The sequence below is a fragment of the Sorex araneus genome, chromosome 3 (genome assembly GCF_027595985.1).
Source record: "Sorex araneus isolate mSorAra2 chromosome 3, mSorAra2.pri, whole genome shotgun sequence".
Taxonomy (NCBI): domain Eukaryota; kingdom Metazoa; phylum Chordata; class Mammalia; order Eulipotyphla; family Soricidae; genus Sorex; species Sorex araneus.
In genome coordinates this window covers 219,543,637-219,562,380 of record NC_073304.1, presented here as the reverse complement: position 1 = coordinate 219,562,380, position 18,744 = coordinate 219,543,637, and the positions used below count along the sequence as shown (strand labels likewise).

The 18,744-nt window shown below is 46.2% G+C and overlaps 1 protein-coding gene across 4 annotated transcripts in view; it reads left to right on the top strand.

Moving 5' to 3' along the window:
* Positions 1–6,834: 6,834 nt before the first annotated feature.
* STAT3 (signal transducer and activator of transcription 3) overlaps positions 6,835–18,744 on the top strand; it is a 65,343-nt gene continuing 53,433 nt past the window's right edge. For 2 of the 4 annotated variants that reach the window (XM_004608786.2, XM_055131665.1), the window contains exon 1: positions 6,836–7,081. The gene's annotated coding sequence lies outside the window, so the exon portion shown is untranslated. Of the gene's footprint in view, positions 7,082–18,744 lie in introns of all 4 variants that reach the window. The other 2 variants (XM_055131666.1, XM_004608785.2) reach the window with 2 other exon arrangements.

Sequence of the window (18,744 nt, the reverse complement as noted above, 5' to 3'; positions counted from 1 at the left end):
CAATGCACAGGAGATGCATTAAACTTACTTAGGGGCTATGGGAGAACTTAGAGGAGGAAGGGGCTTTTCCACTGCGATTCTGAGCCAGGGGAGGATGTCAAACAGATGGTGCCGAAGGGTGCAGAGCTGACTTGATGTTTGTCAGCAGAGCCTGGCTTCCCTGCATGGCGTGGCTTAATGCTATTTGTTGAAAGTACCAGAAAAAAAGCATGGGCCAAATGGGAGAAGGGATCTTTTGTTGAAAAGTGGCCAAGATAATCCCGGGGACTCCAAGGAATTGCCAAGTGGCCGGGCTAGGAAGAGTAGGACTCAGAGGCTCTCCCGGGATTTCTGAGAGGGATTTGATGGATAGTGCTTTCGGAAGAGCTGACTTTAATGGAACTCAGCTCTCAGAGCAGCCATGACTGGGGCCTCTCGGTTTCCAATTCTAATTCTCTATGGTTTGTTTGTTTATTTGTTTGTTTGTTTGTGGGCCACAGCCAGCAATGCTCAGGGGTTACTCCTGGTTCTAAGCTCAGGAAATACTCCTGGCAATGCTTGGGGGATCATATAGGGTGCCGGGGATTGAAATCCAGGCAACCTGCTGTCCTATCACTCCAGTCCCTCCAATTCCTAACTCTTGCCTGAAAGAGTCTGATTAATGGATTTTGGATTCACCTTGAATTTGTTTTGGTTTTTGTTTATTTGGTTTAGGGGGTCCCACCCACTCAAGGCTTATTCCTGGCTCTGTGCTCAGGAATCCTGGCAGATGGGGGGGACTGTGGATCAAACCCAGATCAGCCACCTGCAAGGCAAGGGCCCTGACCACTCTTTGGTCCCCACCCCCACTCACTGAGCCTTCACTTTGTTTCCTGCACCCTACCAGGGGAGACAGGGATGACCAAACAGGCAAGATTCATTTCCTAGAAGGGGACAGTAACATGAGGAACACAGATAAGAAACTGGAAACTGATGGATGAGAATTGTGAAAGAGTTCCCAAGAAAGGAGTTAGAGAGATAAGGTGGCTGGGAGCAAGGTTAGGGAGGACAGTCAGTCTAGGTCTTTTCTCTGTGGAGGTGAGAAGGAACTAGACTGGCGAAACTAGAGAAGGAAATGAAAGGGACTATGCAAAGGCCCTGTGGTGGGAAATGACTAACTCAAATTTGGAGGGCCAGAGGGAGGTTGGTGGATCAGGTAGGACCTTAATGGGATGAGGGAAGAGAAAACCCCTTCCTCCAAAGCCCTGTGGAAACTACCAGAGGAGTGGAATGGCATGGTCTGAATTATAGAAAAAGAGCATAGCCTAGAACACATGGAGTAGGAAAAACAATCTTGAAAGAGAGCCCTGACATCTGAGCAGCTTTTACAGAGATGTGGGGGTTTGCTTTACTCTGGATTTTAGTAGCCCCCAGAACATTTTTGTTGCTGAGCCCCATGGGTGTCCTAGCACCTACATACTTAATTCCTCCACCCTTGGGTCACCTCAGTGTTTCACCTTTAGCACTCCTACGCTTCTCTAAATCATCTTTTTTCTTCTTGATTTAGAATTTTTTTTTTCTTTTTGGGTCACACCCAGCGATGCACAGGGGTTACTCCTGGCTCTGCACTCAGGAATTACTCCTGGCGGTGCTCAGGGGACCATATGGGATGCTGGGGATCGAACCCAGGTCAGCCGCGTGCAAGGCAAACGCCCTACTGGCTGTGCTATCACTCCAGCCCCTAGGATTTTTTTTTTTTGTCGGGGAGGGAAGCATAGGCCTGGTGGTCCTTAGGGCTTCCACCTGGCTTTGTGCTCCTGATGGGGGACTCAGGGACAGAATCTGGGTGGCCAAATGCAAACACCCTAGCTGCTACCTCCCCGTCCCTTGATTTAAAATGTTGCAGCTGATTCCTCCAGAAGAGGAAGCATAAATAGAAGGTTTCTGAGGGCCAGGGAAGGAAAACGTTTCTAGAATTTTACAAAAGTTGACCAAACTGATTTCCTGATGTGGTTTATAAGTTTCTCAGTCTCTCTGAAGGATAAGAAATCTACCCTCTGTACCTATTTCTATGTAATAACCCATCCCCAAACTTAGTGGTTTAGAAAAGTGGGATATTTATTTTGCTCATGAACTTGTAATCTAGATTAGGCTCCGTAAAAATGACCTAACTGTGACACAAGGAGTATTTAGAACGGAGGCTAGTAGCTAAGAAACACTCCTCAGGAATTAGCTAGTGCTAGAGACAGCAAAGAACTTAAGGTGCTTGTCTTATATGAGAGGACCCTGGTTCAAACGCCAGCACTACAAGGTCTCCAGAACAACCCCAACCCAGAGCAGCCCCACAGCGCAGAGCTGGGAGTAGCCTCTGAACACCTCAGGGTGTGGCTCAAAAAAGAGGTAGCTCATGTTATGGATATTCAACATCGTTTATTATTATTTAATTAAATCTTAGGTGAATTCTGGGCTAGATGCTAGATACTGGGATATGAACAGGAGCAAGAAAGAGTTCAACCTCCCAGGAGCTGAGAGATTACCAGGAGGTGTTTTCAAGCACCTGGGCAAAAACTCCAGACTTTGAAGTGAGCCAGACCTGATTCTCATTCTGAGTTTGCTGGTAGTTTCTGGTTGTGTAACTTTAGGCCAGTTTTCCACTTTCTCAGCTTTAGTCTCCTCAGTTGAAGATGACCGTGATAGAGTCAGGGAAATGGTTCAAAGGGCTGAAGCACACACACGCTTTGCATCTGGGGAGCCCGGATTTGATCCCCACCACCATATGGATACCAAGCACCACCAGGAGTAACTAACCCCCAACCAACAAGCCCAGAATAGACCCATGAACACTGCCAGGTATAGCCCAAAGGCAAACTAGAAAAGAAAAATGCTCATTATGGGAGCTGGAGAGATAGTACAGTGGGTAGGACGCTTGCTTTGCATGTGGTTGACCCAGGTCAGTGCCTGGCACTCCATATGGTCCCCCAAGACCACCAGAGTGATCTCTGAGAGCAGAGCCTTATGCCCTGAGCAAAGCTGGGTGTGCCCCAAAACAAAACAAAACAAAAAATAATTATAACAGTAACCACCTCACTGGATTCTGGTGAGAAACAATATTAATATATGTAAAATGTTTAGCACAATTCCTGAAGGAAGTATGGTAGCTATTTAAAAATGCTAACTTAGGGCTGGAGCGATAGCACAGCGGGTAGGGCGTTTGCCTTGCATGCGGCTGATCCGAGTTAGAGTCCCAGCATCCCATATGGTCCCCTGAGTACCACCAGGAGTAATTCCTGAGTGCAGAGCCAGGAGTAACCCCTGTGCATCACAGGATGTGACCCAAAAAGCAAAAAAAAAAAAAAAAAAAAAAAAAAAATTGCTAACTTGGGCATAGAGAGGTATTACAACAGGTAAGGCTCTTTCTTGTCTTGCATGAGGTCAACCTGGGTTTGTTCTCTGGCACCCCAAATGGTCTCCTGAGTTCTGCCAGAGGTAATCTCTGAGCAGTCAGGAGAAAACCCTGAGCACAGTTGGTGTGGCCCAACAACCCCAGACCCCAGACTTACTTTTTTCTCTTTTTCTTTTTTTTCTTTCCTTCCTTCCTTCCTTCCTTCCTTCCTTCCTTCCTTCCTTCCTTCCTTCCTTCCTTCCTTCCTTCCTTCCTTCCTTCCTTCCTTCCTTTCCTCCCTCCTTCCTTTCCTCCCTCCTTTCTTCCTTCCTTCCTTTCTTTCTTTCTTTCTTTCTTTCTTTCTTTCTTTCTTTCTTTCTTTCTTTCTTTCTTTCTTTCTTTCTCTCTCTCTCTTTCCTTCTTTCTTTCTTTCTTTCTTTCTTTCTTTCTTTCTTTCTTTCTTTCTTTCTTTCTTTCTTTCTTTCTTTCTTTCTTTCTTTCTCTCTTTCTCTCTTTCCTTCTTCCTTTCTCTCTTTCTTCCTTCCTTTTGTTTTTGGCCCACATCCATCAATGATTAGGCATTACTCTTGGCTCTGTACTCAGGAGTTACTCCTGATGGAGCTCATATGAGATGCTGGGGATCAAACCCTAAGTTAGCCACATGCAAGGCAAATGCCCTACCCACTGTATTATTGCTATGGTTCTGCTTCTTTCTTTTCTTTGTTCTTCCTTTTTATTCCTTCCTCTTGCTTTTTGTTTGGGGATCACAGCTGGTGGTGCTCAGGGGCTATTCATGGTGTGGTACTCAGAGGTCACTCTTGGGAAACAATATACTAGCCCACTGAACTATCTCTCCAGCCATAACTATGACTTTACTTTGTCAATAGGTCAGAAATGGGCTCATTACAGTGCAAGGTGGGGAAGATTATACAGTTATGGGTGGCTCCACTACAGAAATACTTTTTGAGAAATTCCTGGTTGGGCGATTTCATCATTGTGCCAACATTGCAGAAGACAATTTCACAAACCTAGATGGAATGGCCTACTACATACCGAAGCTCCTTGGGGCCACCATTATACCTGCTGTGTCTCCCCAACTGAGTGATGTTAAGCAATGCCCAGCTCTGCTTCATGGGAAGGCAACCTGTTCCTAGGAGTCCAGCAGAAGAAGTAAAGATTAGCTCGGTCTGGAAGAATCTCGGAAGTCTTAGAGGAAGTGATGTTGAAACTGGACTTTCAAGAATGAACAAGACTTTTCAGGTGGGGAATGAGGAAAGAGAAGGCATTCTCGGTGGAGGGAAGGCCTGGTTTTTTAAAATGTCGGTAAATTTGGGGGGGATGATAAATTCAGTGTGGGAACTTAAGGTGCATGGGACAGAGGAGACGAAGCTGGAAAGGGGGAGTCAGGCAAGACAGTGGCTCGAGTGAGAGAAATTGCTCTCTTTCAGCCCATGGGGACTGGACAGGGAGTAGAAGAGGTCAGTGGCTGGGCCGAAGAGGTTTGTTGATAGATCAGATAGGCTCAGGGGTAGATACTATGTTAGATTGGGGTCAGGGGACAGTGAGGGAAATAAAGATCAGCCAACGAGGAGTTGGAAAGGGCAGGGTAGGAGCGTATGGAATAAGGATATGGGTTGTAGAAGTTCCAAACCTGTCTCTGAACCACTCAGGGTCCGTCTGAATATCTCTGGGATCTTGAGATTTTTATGCTATTTTAACCTTAGTTTCCTTAGTCAATAATATGGCCTGTCTTGTCTGCAATGCATACTGGTGTAAAAGACCAGAGGTAAAAAGGGTATCAATGTTTTGTAAGCAATAAACAAAAACTTTAGTCCCACGTTTAAGGGAGAGAGTTAATTGCCTGAAATAGGTGAGGTGAGGAGGAAGTTGGGGGAATATCTGTCCTGAGGGGTAAAGATGAAGATAAACTCACTATATAAATACAGTAATTTCCATTCTTGTCTGTAGAATCCTCACTGGCAGCCTTCCAGCTGCCTTATAGGCATACCTACTTGTGCTATCTCTCCAACTCTCGCCTGTGATCAGAGAGTTAGAACAGCAGGTAAGGAGCTTGCTTTGCACATAACCAACCTGGGTTGGATCCCTGACACCACACATAGGACCTGGGAACTTCGGGGAGGGATCCCTGAACACAGAACTAAAAGCAAGTCCTGGACACTGCTAGTTATGCTTGCTTACCCACCTCCCACCCCCTACGCCCCCCCAAATCAAGGTGGTCCAATGAGGATTTGTGAGCACAGTCACACTGTTTCTGGGGTGAGAATCCCTAGTCTCCAGCAGACTCTCAAAAGAATCTCTAACCCCCCCCCCAAAAGGTTAAGAGTCATTGATTTTTCTCACCAGAAATTAATAAGAATAGCTATCCTTAGGGAGAAAGACAAGTGGGGGCAAAGAGGGGAGATTTTCATTTTCATTTTCGATTTTTCTGAACCATTTGAATTTTCTAACCATGAGCATGTATTAGTGTTATTGAAAAAACTGTCACCAGGGGTTATCTGGGTGGAAAGATAATGGGGCCTTTTTAGATTTCATCTTTATATTTCTTCGTATTAAACAAATACTAATAGGTGTTATTTTAAAATCTCTGATAGCATCAAAGCACACACATACAAATTGCTCCATTATGCAAAATACATCTTCTATGATGCAAGGTAGAATATCAACATTTCCTATAAGCTACTGGCTTCGGTGCAGTGAAACGTATTTGAAGTAGACAAGGGAAAAGGCACGGATTTTGACTCAGACACATAAAAATGAAGTGTATTTATCTTCATATGCATAGTCTTCTAGCTCTCGTGAGCTGCTTGCGTTTGATGCCTTAAGTGAAGGATGGGTTAAATCCACTACTCTCTCCCCACGCACTCTAGTAATTACTTTATTTCCACGTCATGTTTCCGGGTGTGTGTTTCGACTCACGCAGACACCGAAGTAGATAGACAAAGAGTCACCTATGTTCCTTTCAGCTGGCCCCAGAAACCCAAATAAGGCGCTGGGTTGGGTGAGGGTCAGGCAGGACCTGGGGACAGGGTCACTGGCTGACTCCCACATGGTAAGTGGCTCCCAACCTCGCCCCCACGTGGTACCATGGGCTGGGAAAAGGGAGAGGAGGCAGGAGCGAGACGCATCAGGGGCATTTAAAGTGTCTTGACGTCACGCACTGCCAGGAACTCAGCTGAGTTTTCAGCAGGACATTCCGGTCATCTGCCCTCCCTCCCCCTGGGCTTCAGAGCCCTAGGCCGCGGCTCTTCCCGCAGCGGCTGCGGAGGGAGGAGCGGTGAGTCATCGGAACTGCCGGGGTGGGGGCGTTCCCAGGACTCTGATGGCCACGCCTTTTCTCCAGACGGCTCTTCTTATTGGTCGGTGGGTGGGGTCATTGGCGCCCCGCACCGGCACGGCGGCCCCTGGGTGGCGGAGGAAACTGGCCGTCTCATGAATTATGCAGAAGCGTGGAGTCTGGACCGGGAGTGGGCGGGGGTTGGCTAGAGGGGCTGTAATTCAGCGGTTTCCGGAGAGCCGCGGCAGCCTAGGCCGGTCGGAGGGGGGCCTGGGGGTCAGACGTCGAGGCGAACGAGAGCCAGAGCCCGGTCCCTGACGCGCACCAGCGCTCGGCGCTCTCGCTTCCCGTCAGCGAGGAGAGGTCGGGCGGCCCGAGGGAGCCCCGCGGCCCGCACCCCGGCGCAAGTGCAGCCCCGGCCTGTCGGGCCTCCGCGGGAGAAACAGGTGAAGGAAGGCGTGAAGGGTGGGGCCGGTTGCCCCTTGACGGCCGCGGCGCCCGGGCATGGGGGGCGGGGGGCGCCGAAGGGGCTGGCAGCATCGCGGCTGTCCCGGGGAGTTGTGGACGGAAACTTCGGTGGGGCCGGGGGCGGCGGGGGAGAGACCCCGAGGCTCGCTGGGCAAGAGACAGCTCTCCGGGATGACAGGAGCGGGCCCATGAGGGACGCGGGGACGCGGGGGGCGGGGAGGACCGCGGACGGAAGTTTCACTCCTGGGGCGGGGGGCTTCACCGAAGGGGCGACACCAGGGACGAGGGCGTCGGCGGGAGAGCGGGGCGCCGCGGGGCCGGGCGGCAGGGAGGGGGTGCAGGGGTGAGGGACCGCTCCCCGACTTCCTGCTCGTCGGGGCTCTGGGGACCCGGCGGCCGCGCGAGCGTCCGTCGCGCAGATCGCGGCGCTGCGGGGGCTGGGACAGCGCCTCCCGCGGGTCTCCCCGCCCGGGGGAAGCCCGCCGTGCCCCGCTCGTGTCTCCCCTCTTCCCGTCGGACCGGCGGGTTGGTTGCGGGTACGATTATTGCATAAGAGTCGAGTTTCCTGTCGGGTAATTGACAGTCCTGGACTCTTTCTAAATTCCCCTCCTGTCTTCTTCTACTAGGTTAAGCCATGCTTTCCTCCTCCCCTTCTTTAAAAAAAAAAAAAAAAAAAAAAAAAGCCGAACCAGAAAACCCAGACAAACGCAGTAAAAACCCGCCCTCTATCAAGCCCGTAGCTGGTAATCGTGAAATGAAGAACCTCTTTTCTTGCCTTGTCCGTGTTCTTTTATAAACACCTGGTGAACTCGGCCAGGAGATAAAATAATCGAGCCCTGGCGTTTACGGGATTGTGGTGTTGCTTAATTGCACAGGACAGAGTGAACCAATCACGAGTGGGAGTTTTCTGTCTCCCAGCCAAGATCTTGGGTAAATGCAAAGGAGAGACAAAGACAGGCTGGCCTTGGCGGGCTGTGTGTGCAAACTTTACCTGGGCTTGGGGGCGGGGTGTGGGTGCGCTTAAATTAGCAAAATTCAAGCCCCCACCCCAGTTGTTTTTTCCATGTTTAGCACACGTCCTTCTGTGTTCTATCCAGTGGGCGGCTGGTGTCAGCACACTTTCTTACTGTGAAGTGTGTGGCTGATTTGTGCGTGTTCCTCTAAAAGGAATATTTACTCAGGGTAGGTTGTAATTTTTAAATCAGAGCAGTAAACCATCTCAATATTGTTCATGGATCTAGACAGCTGTGATTGGATTCAGCCAATTTTCTATTTTGTTTTCTATTGAACATGTCTGTGTTTTGGGAGTCAACATGTTTCTTGCCTAATTCCATATGCCAGATTGGAGTATGAGCAGAAGTTTTCTCAAATATTTGCATAATAGGATGAGGGAAAGACGTCTGCTATCAGCACATTCCCCCCCCAAACTGTTTTAGTACATTTCAATCAGTTGATATTTATTAATCTCTGTTAGCACATCTACCACATAAGAACCATTAACAAACCCATGAATCTTGTCTTTTTTCCAGTTCTATGGGGAAGAAAAACCATTAAAAAAAGTGACTTAACCTATAAAAGATAGAAAGTTCACATAACATTAACCCCAATTGGTAGATAGGAATTGAGATAAAGGAATAAGGTATTTGCACAAGGCAGCTGAGCACCATCATAGTCAAACTTTCTGTATATTTTTTGGGGGGAGGCCCACACCTGACTGTACTCCGGGCACACTCCCAGCTCTGTGGTTGGGACCACTACTGGTGGTGTTGAGGGGGACCATATGGGGTGCCAGAGATCGAACCATGGGTGGGCTGCATGCAAGGTAAGTGCCCTACCTATACTCTCTCTCCGGCCTCATCCTTTTTTTGTGTTTTGTGGAGACTCCGAGGGCTGGAGAGAGAGTACAGCAAGCACGGTGCTTGACTTTGCATGTGGCAGACCCTGGTTTGATCCCTGTCAGTCCATATGATCCCTGGGGTGATCCCTGAGCGAAGAGCTAGGAGTAAGCCCTGAGAATCACCAGGGCCCCAAAACAAAGCAAAAAAAGACTCCAAGAGAGATATTTAATTAAGACATTTAATAAAATATATTTAATAAAATGAGTGTAAGAGGAAGTGTACATAGGGTTTATATAGCCCTATTTTTCCAACTAATGGTGCTCAGACTTATCCTGGCTCTGCACTTAGGAATCACTCCTGGTGGGGCTCAGGGGACCATATGTTGTGCTGGGAATCAATCCTGGGTTGCCTATGCGAGGCAAGTGCCCTACCTGATGTACTATCTTTCTGGCCCAAAGTCCTATATATCTATGAGGAAGGAGCAGTTTTAAGAATACCTGGAGTTGGTGCTGGAGGATAGCACAGCGGGGAGGGCGTTTGCCTTGCATGCGGCCAACCCGGGTTCAAATCCCAGCATCCCATATGGTTCCCTGAGCACCGCCAGGAGTAATTCCTGAGTGCAGAGCCAGGAGTAACCCCTGTGCATCTCCAGGTGTGGCCCCCCCCCAAAAAAAAAAAAAAAAGAATACCTGGAGTTGTCTAGAAAATCTTAACAACAGAGAGATTGTTCTGTGTTCCAGATCTGTGTTCCGAATAATGGTTAGAATTTGATAGGTGAAAAGAATTTGGGGTGAGGAGGTTGGTGATGTGACACAAACAAAATGCTGATAGATTAAAGAGTCAAGTAGGAGAAGAATAAGCATTTATAAAAGGCCTTATTCAAGGGGATAGGGAAATAACTCAAGTGGTAGAGCACATGCCTAGCATATGTGAGACCCTGAGTTTGGAACCCCAGCACTGAATGGCTGTCTGAGAATCACCACATAAGGCATATTAACAAAAGGCTTTGGCTGAACGTAAGAACAAGGACTCTCAGTTTTGTCCTTCGGCAGGGAACAATCTTTGTAAACATATTGGGCCAGGGACTGGTATTTAATTATGCAGCATCTACTTTGTGTCAGGCATATGCCCCACATTGATTAATATGTACTAAGTAAATCAGTGAATATAAGGTGTCTGTCCTAAGGAATTTGCCATTGAGGCTGACCTTATAAACTAGATCGGCACTCAAGGAGATTTGCTCTGGCTTATTGAATTTAATATTTTTGGTAAAAAAAACCAACAACATAGTGTTTTTTTTTTTGTTTTTTGTTTTTTTTTTAGGACTGGAGCCATAGCACAGTGGGTAGGGCGATTGCCTTGCATGCAGCCGACCCAGGTTCGATTCCTCTGTCCCTCTCAGAGAGCCCGGCAAGCTACTGAGAGTATCCTGCCCACACGGCAGAGCCTGGCAAGCTAGCCTTGGCATACTTGATATGCCAAAAACTGTAACAAGTCTCACAATGGAGACATTACTGGTGCCCGCTAGAGCAAATCGATAAACAACAGCAAATCGATAAACAATGGGAGGACAAAGTACGACAGTGCTACAATGTGCTTAACAGCAATGTTTCATTGAGTTTTGTTTTGTTCCCTTGGGTCACACCTGGCAATGCTGAAGGGTTACTTTTGGCTCTGTACTCAGGTGTTGCTCCTGGCAGTGCTGGGGACCATATTGGATGCTGGGGATTGAATTCTGATGGGCCACGTGCAAAGCAAATGCTCTACCCGCTGGCCCATTTGTTGATATTTTAATTGGCTGTCATCAATTACTGTATTTTGTGTCTTTCATATTAAAAATGTTTGCTTTAACTTTTGGTCTATTTATGGAAACTTTCCAGAATACTCTTGAGGGACATCCCCAAATCCTGAAGAAGCCCTAGATCCTGCAGCCACTGTGGTGAACTCTAGCGTGATGACTCATTGGACTCTTTTAGTCTTTGTTGGTTATGGTGAAAAGAATTAGTTTTGTGGTTCCATACTTGTTACTAGGGAACTTTGGCTGACTATGGTACATTTTATCAGAATAGCCACAGATGACATTTTGGTGGTAAATTGTTTGAAATAAAAGGGTAGCAGATGGAAGAATGAATGCTCATGATGGTCTGTCCTCACCTCAGTGCTGGGGATTGGACCCAGGGCCTCATACATGCAAGGTGGCAAGTACTCTACTTCTGAACTATAACCCCTGGCTCTTCATTTATCATAATATTGGGATCTTTTAATAACTTTTTTGGGGGGTAGGGGGCATATGTGGCCATACCTGGCAGTGCTCAGGGATTACTCCTGGCTCTGCACTCGAGAATTAATCTTGATGGTGCTTGAGGAACAGTGTAGATGCCAGGGATTGAACCTGGGTTGGCCACATGCAAGGCAAGTGTCCTGCCCTCTGTACTGTCTCTCTGGCCCCTCTTTTTTTATAAATCTTAGTTTACAGCCCTGCAAACATATTGTCTGTTGAGAGCCAATCACTGTGGAAAGCATGATCCAAGGATAGTGCAATATGATGCTTATTTTAATGGGACCATGTTGTATGAAATATCAGCAAGACTTAGGGGAGAGGAAATAACAAGATCCAGGCTCAAGCTCCAAATCAAGCAGATGTGGGACTGGATCCTAGTTTTGTTACTTTCTAGTAAGAATCCGAGCCTCTGAGATTTTATCTGTCAAAGGAGAGGAGAGTAGTCTCTATCTCCCAGGTCTTGCAGATGCAGTGAGATAATGCAGGTCAGATACCTGGCACAGGAAGAATTCCATAAGTCTAGGCTCTGATTATAGATCCAAGAAGAGATTCTCTTCAAGGGTGAAGGAAATTATTACAGAAGGACCTTTTTATAGTAAGTGATATTTGGGTTTTTGGGGCCACACTCGGAGGTGCTCAGGGGCTGTTCCTGGCGGTGTGCTCAGCAGTGGCCCCTGACTGTGCTCAGAGGCCTTATGTGTTGCCAAGAATTTGAGCAGGATGCAAGACAAGTGCCTAGCCTCCTGTATTATATCTCCAGGCCCTACATAGAGGCTTTATCAAGTGCGAATACCTGAATACGGTTTTGTAGGATGAATAGGAATCCTTTCCACAAAGTTGAGTGGTGAATGGTTGCCTGAAAGGTTAAGGAGTGTGAGTGAGCAGCATAATATGTGTTCAGGGGAATTATTATTTCTCTAAATGAAAGTTATTAATTTAGGAGAACTAATGAGAAGAAAGGATGCTGCAGGACTACAACTCTGGCTCTTTTGTCCCTTCTGTTAGAAATTGGGTCCATATGGGGGGCTGGAGTGATAGCACAGTGGGTAGGGCATTTGCCTTGCACGCGGCAGACCCAGGTTCGAATCCCAGCATCACGTATGGTCCCCCGAGCACCACCAGGAGTAATTCCTGAGTGCATGAGCCAGGAGTAATCCCTGTGCATTGCCGGGTGTGACCCAAAAAAAAAAAACAAAACAAAACAAAAAAAGAAATTGGGTCATTTAACATAAGTTGTCCTGTTTATATGCATTACTATGTGTATATTACTATTTATAACTAGATATCTTCTATTAGTTTGTGTAGTTCTCCATGTATTTTTGTTTTATTTGTTTATTTTTGTTTTGTTTGGGGGTCACACCTGGCAGTGCTCAGAACTTAATCCTGGCTGTGCGTTCAGGAATCACTCCTGGTAGGGTTTGGGGGAATCTTACAGGATTGAGCCAGGGTTAGCTGCATGCAACACAAGTGCCCAGTCTGTTGTACTGTCTCTCCAGTCCCTCTCCTGGGTTTTATTTATTTATTTATTGTGGCTTTTTTCTTGTACATATTTATTACAAATTCCTTTAAAAAAGTTTTTTTGGGGCACCAGGAATCCATCCCTGGCCCCTACAAATTTCTCCCTCCACTCTCTTTCCAGTGAGTGCTGGAGATTGAACCCCGGGCCTCACATGTGCAAGAGAGGCACTGAGATCCAGCCCCTACACATTCTTTAGAAAAACCTTTTAAAAGAATAGTAGGGGGAGCCAGAATTTGTGGGTAGTGGGTAGGATGCTTTGCCTTGCGTGAGACTAAACCCCGAGTTTAATCCCTGGCATCCCATATGGTCCCCTGAACCCTACAGGAGTTATTCCTGAGCATAGAGCCAGGACTAAGTTCTAAGCACTGCCAGGTGTGGCCCCCAAACAAACAAGAATAGAGAAGTCATTTCTGTCCCAATAAAGTTTGGTTTATTTAGCTATCCTTTCTGCTATTTCTGCTAGAGCAAATGACTTTTCTGATCACTGAACTCCTTTCTGGCCTTTGATTTTTTTTTTCTTTTGGCTTTTTGGGTTACATCCGGTGATGCTCAGGGGTTACTCCTGGCTCTGCACTCAGGAATTACTCCTGGAGTTGCTTGGGGAACCATATGGGATGCTGGGGATCGAACCCGGGTTGGCCACATGCAAGGCAAATGCCCTATCTGCTGTATTATGGATCTGCCCCCTCCCTTGGCCGTTGATTTTGACCTTTTAATTATTTTGGATGAAGGAACTTATTTTGAGCTTTTCCAAGGTAACTAATATTATAATATCAGATTTAGCTGGGTTTGATGAGTTCGTGATCCAAAGTTGCTTGAAGGAGTTAAAAGGATTGCACTATAGATCAGACTCCTTTAGCTTTATTTCCGGTACCCTCATCCCTTAGGTCATGGGTGAGTTAACTTTTCTGGGTTTTAGTTTCACTATCTACGAAATGTAGGTGGCATTCCAGACAGAGTTAGGGTGAGGGATCTGTAGACATTTAGGTGTCCTGTCCCATCGGGCATGTATGTGTTTCTGAAAGTTAGAGCTCTTGTTTTCCTGTCTGTAACTTTTCTTTTGCAAAGGAAGAATCTGTCTTTAAGCTGATTTGTAGTTGAGAACCACCCATCTGCATCCCCCCCAAAAAAACCTTCAACCCCCCCACCCTCTCACACCACATCTCCAGTTTTGTAAAGAAAAAAGCAGGAAGGACCTCAGGGTTGCTGCTGTGCCAAATGTGGGGCAGGAGGAAGCCTGCAGGGTTTGAAAGAGAAAGTAAACCTTCTGGTAAATAAATGTCTCACTTAGGAGGGAGGAGGATTGCAGATTAGGAGGGGAATGTTTGGGTAGTTTTTGGAGACGCCATTTCTGAAAATTGGTTTGGAGTGGCCAACGTGAGCTGATTCAGGAAAGCCCGGGCGGGGCTTTGTGGGTTGCTTTTATTCTCTGTGGTATCCTGACCTCTCTCATTCTTGCTCTGAGAATTGGAGTGTGAACTTAACCACCTGTTTAGGTGAAAGCTTCCTCCAAATGCCTCTCTTCTAATGCTAATTTTTTTTTCTTTTGAGCAAATACTCTTTTGGTAGGGCCTCAAAACAGATTTTGATAGGGCCCAAACACATTAGATTTTGATAGGGCCTGAACACATTAGATTTTCTTTTGTTCTCTCTTTCACTTCCCCCATCCACCCAGATGCCACCCTGGAAACCTCAAAACCAAGATGTTTGCTATGTAATTACTGCTCCTGTAAACCAAGCGAACTGCGATATTGAATTGAATGAGCATTAAAATAGGTAGTCTTTGAGTTTTGTTTCTCCCCCACTAGTAATTTTTTGACACCATAAAGTATTTAATATCTGGCTGATTTTGCCTGACATCAGTTTTGTATTTTGTCTGGTAGTTTAATTAACTTTGACCAGTATGTTTAGGGAAAACAACTTTATTGAAAACAGTCTTAAAATAAAATGTAATAGGATGGCATGTTTACCTGCATCTTTCCTGGGAAATTTCTTACTTTAGGGTGCCTTTCCCCATTCTGGAGGACTGGTCCACACAGAACTGTCTCTCCAAGCTTGGGAGGAGGTGTGCTTTGATTTCCACTCTGGAAAAGTCCCCCTCTCTCTCTCTGTGCGCCAAATAAATTTTACTTCAAAAAAACAGTAATAGGGGCTGGAGAGATAGCACAGCGGGCAGGGCGTTTGCCTTGCACACGGCCGACCCGAGTTCGATTCCCAGCATCCCATATGGTCACCCAGCACCGCCAGGAGTAATTCCTGAGTGCATGAGCCAGGAGTAACCCCTGTGCATTGCTGAGTGTGACCCAAAAAGCAAAAAAAAAAAAAAAAAAAAAAAAAAACAGTAATAGGATGGTGACTCTTTTTCTTTTTTTGACTTTTGAGCCACATCCAGCAGTGCGCAGTGCTCAGGGTTTACTTCTGGCTGTGCTCAGGGATCACTCCTGGTGGAGCTCAGGGGACTGTATGGGGTGCCAGGGATTAAACCTAGTCAGCTGTGTGTAAGGCAAATGCCTACCTACTGTACTAATCCTGACCCCCCCCCCCCCCCCACACACACCCCTGCCAAAGATTTTTCTTTCTGCAGGAATAACCCAGGCATCATGGGGCAGAATACTTGGCTCATCATAGGCTTCAGAGTGAGGTTCCATTCCTTTTTTTTTTTTTTTTTTGCTTTTTGGGTCACACCTGGCGAGATGCTCAGGGGTAACTCCTGGCTCTGCACTCAGGAATTACCCCTGGTGGTGCTCAGGGGACCATATGGGATGCTGGGAATCTGAACCCGGGTCGGCCGCATGCAAGGCAAAATGCCCTACCCGCTGTGCTATCGCTCCAGCCTGACTCCATTCCTTTAAACCCAGTGGCAATATTTTTCTAGTACTGAAGAATAAGATTAGAGGAGGGGGATAGAGAAGCCCTACATTGTCTTTTCCTCTCTCGAGGAACGATGAATGGTCTTGACTACAGATTTACGGAAAAAAAAAAAAAAGAGGCAGCTTTGTGTTTCCATTCCAGACTTCAATTTTCTTTTTTCTTATTATAGTTATGTAACACATTACTATAGTGTTTACGTTTGTGGAATTGATGTACGAAGTTGTTGCACCCTACCACTGCCAACTGCTAAAGACCTGCCACCACTGTTCCTATGTCACCTCTAGTCCTCCTCTTGAATCTGGCTGTCCCTCCTCTCTGCTTAGTAACTTAAGCCAAGGACAGTGGTTTGTCATCATTTCATGTTATCCCTTCCTTTGTTTTGTTTCTCTATATAACTGAGATGAATGAGAGTGTTTGGTATTTGTCCTCTTCCGTCTGACTTATTTTATTTAACATGATGCTCTCCAGTTGCATCAACATTGCACTGAGCTGCAGAATTTCATCTTTTCTTACAGCTGCATAGTATTCCATTGTGTTTTTCACAGTAGTATTCCACAACTTCTTTTTTTTTGGGGGGGTGGCTTTTTGGGTCACACGCTGTGATGCTCAGGGGTTACTTCTGGCTCTGCACTGAGGAATTACTCCCAGTGGTACTTGGGGGACCATATGGGATGCTGGGGATTGAACCCAGGTTGGCCGCGTGCAAGGCAAACACCCTACCTGCTGTACTATCACTCCAGCCCCAGTATTCGACAACTTCTTCTTCCACTCATCTGTCACTGGATATCTGGGTTATTTCCACATCCTGACTATTGTGTTTAGCACTACAATGAAAACAGGTGTGTGTGTATGTATCTCTGTGTATATATTTATGTGTTTTTAAAATTTGGACCACATCCAGTAGTTCTTGAGGGACCATATGCAGTGTAGGGAGTCAAACCTAGTCCACTGTGTGCAAGGCAAGCATTTCATTTGTTTTCGGGGTGCACCTGGCAGTGCTCAGGGATCACTCCTGGTGGGACTCAGGGGACTATATGGGGTGCTGGGAATTGAACCTGGGTTGGCCACATGCAAGGCAAGTACCTTACCCATTGCACTACCTCTTCAGCTGTCATAATTTATTTAGTATCTTAATGATTGACATAGATTGTTGGATCCGGAGACAGAAATATTGTGGTAAATATTCTCATATTTGTCTTTGAACACTTTTGAATAAATCTGTTATATATGTGTTATATATATGTTTTAATTGTATGCATGCTGTTTGAAAATGCAGCTTTTCTTGAGTGGCTTGAGTGCTTATTTACTCCCTTAAACATCATCTTTTGTTTGTTGTCACACCTGTCAGTTCTCTGGGGCTATTTCTGTGCTTGGAGTTGCTCCCACTGGGGCATGAGGGAACCCTAGGGTGCCAGGGATCAAACCTGGGCCTTCTGCATGCAAAGCATACACTCAACCTGTTGAACTGTGTCTCTGGACCCCCTTTAAAACAAAACAAAACAAAACAAAACAAAACAAAACCTTGCTTTGATGCCAAGCCTCTGCTTTCATTAATTCAACTACTTCATTCCCTGAATACAATGAATTACTGTCCAAGCTTCATTGCTCTTTGGTGAGAGCAGAGGTTGCTTTTGTTCTCTGTATTATTCCCATGGCTGGGTTGCTCGCTGATGATTCTGTTTGAGCTGTAGCATTATTTCTCTTAGTGTGGCTCATGAAATGCTATTTTTACACAAAATGCTGACTGACACATCAACTGGGATTTGGGGAGAAATTTTGTTATTGTTTTGGGGCCACACTATGCTCAGTAAGCCCTATGCTCAGGGCTTACTCCTGGCTCTGTGCTCAAGGAACACTTCTACTGGGGATCAAGGGACCCATATAAGATGGCAGGAACTGAACTCAGATTGGTCATGTGCAAAGCAAGGGCCCTACCTGCTGTACTATCTCTCCAACCCATTGGGTTTTTTTTTTTTGTGGGGGGGTGGATTTTTTGCACTTAGCAGTGCTCAGTGCCCCTGGCTGTGTGTTCAAGGGACCATATGCAGTGCCAGGTGTAGAACCACATCCACCCACATGCAAGGCAGGCACCCTGAGTCCTACACTATCTCTCTGGCCCCTCAGTGAGTTCATTTCTACTACAGTTTCCTTCCTGTTTTGTGGAGGGGAGGGAGGCACTGTTGGTGCACAGGGGCTACTGCCACAGGGGCTACTTCTAGCTACTCCAGTAGTTAGACGCGATCTTGGAGACCTCTCCCAGCTATGTTAAGGGGACCATGTGGTGTCTGGATCGAACCCAGGTCTCCTGATGCAAAGCCCTCATACTAGCCACTGGAGGCAAGATCTAATACAATCCTGGTCAAGAAAGAATAATCTGTAGAGCCAGAGAGATAGTACAGCCCCTGCAGGGGATTCAGTCCCACATCCTACATGGTGCCCTGAGCACCGCCAGAGGTGATTCCTTAGGGCAGAGCTGGGAGTAATCCCTGAGCATCACCAGGTGTGGCCCCAAAATAAAGCAAAACAAAATTGTTCTGTTTCAGACTTGTCTTTACAATAATGCTAACTTTACTTGTTACATATAATATAAATAAAGCTCTCATTTCCCTTTCTTCTCCAGTTGTAAAACATTCAAGGAGAAATTTCCTGTTGGAGATGAACAGCAGAGATGACTTAAAAACAGATTATTTGACTTCACTAGCTCAGGATTGTAAACACTCCCAAGTTTGTATCCTGGCTCTATCTGTGGTCACTTAACATTTCTATCCTTATCTTGTAAAATGGAAATAAACACTTGCTTGCTTGATAGGATTGTTGCATTATCTTGGCCACCTCAGAGTTCTCTGGTTGAGTGATTGACTGGGAGGTCCAATGTGAATTCATGCCTCATAAATAATACAGCTGGAATAATGTTTCCTTCTAAATTCTTTTCAATTCAATTATTAGGCTCTTTCTAAGTATTTTCTTTCTAAGTCATGGCCACTACTTCACTTAAATAGTTAGGTTATAATTCCATGAGTAATTGAGTCTTTCCTGAACCTTCTCTTATGTGGCTTCTAATGGATAAGACCAGATGTTCTCAGAAGTGTTTACATCATACCGAACTATGCTGTACAATAAGTTCCTTTACTT